Here is a 4,904-nt window from a genome sequence, read left to right on the forward strand (position 1 = left end):
GCAAGAAACAACAAATGTTGGAGAAGTTGTGGAGAAAGGGGAACCCTCTCACACTGTTGGTGGGAACACAAATTGGCACAGCCACTATGAAAAGCAGTGTATAGTTTCCTCAAAAAATTAAAAATAGAGCTACATTATGACTCACAATTGCATTACTGGGTATGTACCCCAATGATACAGACGTAGTGAAAAGAAGGGCCATATGTACCCCAATGTTCATAACAGCAATGGTCACAATTGCCAAAATGTGGAAAGAACCAAGATGCCCTTCATCAGATGAATGGATAAATAAGATGTGGTCCATATATACAATGGAATATTACTCAGCTATCAGAAAGGATGAATACCCAACTTTTACATCAGCATGGAGGGGATTATGCTAAGTGAAATAAGTCAAGCAAAGAAAGTCAATTATCATATGGTTTCACGTACTTATGGAATATAAGGAATACCATGGAGGACATTAGGAGAAGGAAAGGAAAAGTGAGAGGGGGTGGGAATTGGAGTGGGAGATGAACCATGAGAGATTATGGACTCTGGGTAACAAATGGAGGGTTTTAGAAGGGAGGGAGTTGGGGGGTGGGTGAGCCTGGTGATGGGTATTAAGGAGGACATGGAACTCATGTTATACTCAAACAATGAATCATGGAACATGACATCAAAACTAATGATGTACTGTATGGTGACTAACAACACACACACACACACACACACACAGAAGAAAAAAACCCCAAATATTCACTTAAAGGAAATGAATCTCTTTCACACCGAGGGTTCTGTGTGTCCTTAAGAGCAGAAAAGTAGTTGCTTACGCAGAACAATAGGCTGTGTGGTTTCATGAGACTTTGAGGGGATTTGCACCAAAGAAAGTTCATTTGATGGACTTTACAGTGACCATTTGGATATAACTGTCAGGATGTGGTTGAAACATAACAGAAAGCAGGAAATTTGTCACCATTGGGGATAGACAGTGTACAGAACTGTTTTCCTACTGATATACATGAAGCATCACAATGGTGTCAAGACATATCCTAGGTGTTGATTTCAAGTGGGAATAGCGTGATGCTTTAGTGATACAGAGAGAACCTGACCGTGTGCATAATCTCCCCTAGCTGTCATTTCCAGGCTCCAAATGCTGTCTCTGCAGCAAGATCACTTGGCATGAGCATAGCCAGCTCACAGGTTCAAGGCCCTGGGGATGCCAGTTAGCTGTCAGGATAGGGAACAGTAGAGTTGTTATGCATATGTGTCCAGCCCAAGACACAAACACATCTACCTGCACTGGGCTACAGTGTAGCATGTTGGAAAAACCTGCCAAAAATCAGAAACATTTCTATGAGGATGGCATTGTCAAAGCTCCAACCTCCATGGGAAAATAGGCTGTTTATGACAATATATAGATGCAAAAACCCAGATCCATATCCCAAAACATGTGAATGTACAAACAGCTTGAGGTGAGATCTACGGGCTAGAATGTCAGATTTAATTGTTCTGGATGTTTATATTCATTACTCCTAACTCAGAATTGTATGACAGTTCATGCTGAGATGGCTATTTTGAAGCTTAGATAAATGAAGATATTTAATAAGTAATATACATCTGATTTTTTCCCTTAAATTTTCTCTTGGTGAATCTGGTAAGTACACGAAATGAGATTTCTTATGAAATCAGATCATTTCCCATTTTTTAAAAATATGTCGCTGTGTTCAAATTATGTGGGTTCTTTGGCAGATGTGAGATACTGAAGCCATGATTAGTTGATGCCTCATCAAAGGATTTATAAAATGTTATGAAGACAGTATCTAAGTGGATTTTACCCCTTGAAATTTTTGCTGCATTACTAGCTAAAATGGTTAGAATATAGAATAGAATTTAAGTCATGTACTGTTCAGATATGATAATGCCTTCAAAAGTCATTTTTATCCAAAATCTATAAAGAACTTATCAAACTCAATACCCAAAGAACAAATAATCCAATCAAGAAATGGGCAGAGGACATGAACAGACATTTCTTCAAAGAAGACATCCACATGGCCAACAGACACATGAAAAAGTGCTCAACATCACTCAGGATCAGGGAAATACAAATCAAAACCACAATGAGATACCACCTCACACCATTCAGAATGGCTAAAATTAACAAGTCAGGAAAGGAGAGATGTGGGTGAGGATGCGGAGAAAGAGGAACCCTCCTACACTGCTGGTGGGAATGCAAGCTGGTGCAACCACTCTGGAAAATAGCATGGGGGTTCCTCAAAAAGCTGCAAGTAGAGCTACCCTATGACCCAGCAATTGCACTACTGGGTATTTACCCTAAAGATACAAACGTAGTGATCCGAAGGGGCACTTGCACCCGAAGGTTTATAGCAACAATGTCCACGATAGCCAAACTATGGAAAGAACCTAGATGTCCATCAACAGATGAATGGATAAATATGTGGTATAGATACACAATGGAATACTAAGCAGCCATCAAAAGAAATGAAATCTTGCTGTTTGCAACTATGTGGATGGAACTAGAGTGTATCATTGCTCCCGTCACATCCTTATTCCTCAGTGTATATATGATGGGATTGACCAGGGGCATGACGATAGTGTCGAAGAGAGAAACAAATTTGCCCTGATCCTGGGAGTAGTTGTTGCTGGGCTGGAGGTAAGCATAGATGGCTGGGCCATAAAGCTGGGAGACCACTGTGATGTGGGACCCACATGTGCCAAACGCTTTCCTCTACCCTGCAGATGACTTTATTCTTAAGACCGCCCTGACAATCCGACCATAGGAGACTATGATTAATGTCACAGGTACGAGGAGAATGATCACACTGACAAAGAAGAGCACAGACTCATTCACAGTGGTGTCAACACAGGCAAGCTTGAGCAGTGGGGGGACCTCACAAAGGAAGTGGTCTATTTTGTTTCTCCCACAAAGTGGTAAAAGGAATGTGAGCACTGTGTCCAGTGAGGAGTTGGCAAAACCAATGAACCATGATGCAGAAGCCATGAGGGCACAGAGATGGGGGTGCATGATCACGGTGTACTGCAGGGGCTTGCAGATGGCTGCATAGCAGTCAAATGCCATAACCCCAAGAGAATGCATTCTGTGGATCCCAACCCTGGAGAGTTGAAGAGCTGAGCCACACAGCCACCAAAGGAGATAGACTTGTCTGCTGTCCTGAGATGAACCAGGAGCTGCGGGACAATGCTTGTCGTGTAACACAGGTCCAGAAAGCTTAGGTTGGAGAGGAAAATGTACATGGGAGTCTGAAGATGTGGGTCGAGGTGGGCCAAGGCAATGATGGTGGTGTTTCCCAGAAGAGTGAACAGATAGAAGATCAGAAGGACCACAAAGAGGACTAGCTCCAGTTGAGGCCGGTCAGAGAACCCCAGTAGGAAAAATCCGTTGAAAGAACTGCCATTTTTCTGTTCCATCCTCTGTTAGCACATGTTTCCTGTCAGGACGAAGCATTTAGAAATTTTAAAAGAAATCTTCAAAAAATTAAATAGTTGGTGGGGAGTGGCATTAGGGTATGAATCTATCATGTTATAAGACAGGGTCATGGGAGGGTAATAGAGAGGACACGTACTGCATGGAGCACTGGGTGTGGTGCAAAAATAATGAGCACTGTTATGCTGAAAATAAATAAATAAATTTTAAAAAAAGACAGGGTCATGAGATTTTATCAGCAATTATTTGAATAACTGATGTACTCATTTATATTGACATAGTTTTTACCAATATAATGGCCAACACTTTGCTCTTCCTTCTGCAGATATCTATTTCTCACATTATCAAGTAGAGTTGTTTTAAAATTCCTGAAAGTTAGGAATATTCCCTATCGACATTCTAATCAGAATAAACATTTTCAAGAGTTATCCATTTGTGTAATCTATGAACAAAGTTTATGCTTTACATCACCCTCTATGATACAACAATTACATAGGTAATAGCATAGAGATAAGACAGGTACATTCTCAAAGCAAAGACAGTTCAAAGCGCTATAAAGGAATCCTTAAATTAGTGCAAGGAAAGACATAAAGAAAGGGATATTTTGGTATTATACAAAATCTTTGACATCCATCGACATTAGGCTAATTATCCCCTTTCTGGAAGTTCTCTTAAAAGGTAAGTGACAGTGGACCCAACACATGGCCATCTCTAAGCGAGACTGATGACCATTTTCATCCAGCTGCTTAGTACTAAAGAAGCATAGTTCTGCAATTGCAGGGTCATAGGGAAGTTCTACTTTTAATTTCTTGAGTAATCTTCACACTGTTCTCCAAAGTGGCTGCAACAACTTGCATTCCCACCAACAGTGTAAGAGGGTTACCCTTTCTCCACATCCTCTCCAACACAAATTAAAAATAGAGCTTCCCTATGACCCTGCAATTGCACTACTGCTTATTTAACCCAAAGATACAGATGTAGTGAAAAGAAGTGCCATCTGTACCCCAATGTTTATAGCAGCAATGGCCACGGTCGCCAAATTGTGGAAAGAACCAAGATGTCCTTCAATGGACAAATGGATGAGGAAGATGTGGTCCATATACACTATGGAGTATTATGCCTCCATCAGAAAGGATGAATTCCCAACTTTTGTGTCAACATGGACGGGATTGGAAGAGATTATGCTGAGTGAAATAAGTCAGGCAGACAGAGTCAATTATCATATGGTTTCACTTATTTGTGGAGCATAACAAATAACATGGAGGACATGGGGAGATGGAGAGGAGAAGGGAGTTGAGGGAGATTGGAAGGAGAGGTGAACCATGAGAGACTATGGACTCTGAAAAATAACCTGAGGGTCTTAAGGGGCGGGGAGTGGGAGGTTGTGGGAACAAACTGGTTGGTATTAGGGAGGACACGTGTTGCATGGAGCACTGGGTATGTTGCAAAAACAATGAAT

At 41.2% G+C, this 4,904-nt stretch overlaps 1 pseudogene; it reads right to left on the reverse strand.

Moving 5' to 3' along the window:
- Nucleotides 1-1,176: 1,176 nt before the first annotated feature.
- On the reverse strand, nt 1,177-3,429 carry LOC123942264 (annotated as a pseudogene).
- Nucleotides 3,430-4,904: the final 1,475 nt, after the last annotated feature.

This window comes from Meles meles, chromosome 5 (assembly GCF_922984935.1).
Source record: "Meles meles chromosome 5, mMelMel3.1 paternal haplotype, whole genome shotgun sequence".
Taxonomy (NCBI): Eukaryota; Metazoa; Chordata; class Mammalia; order Carnivora; family Mustelidae; genus Meles; species Meles meles.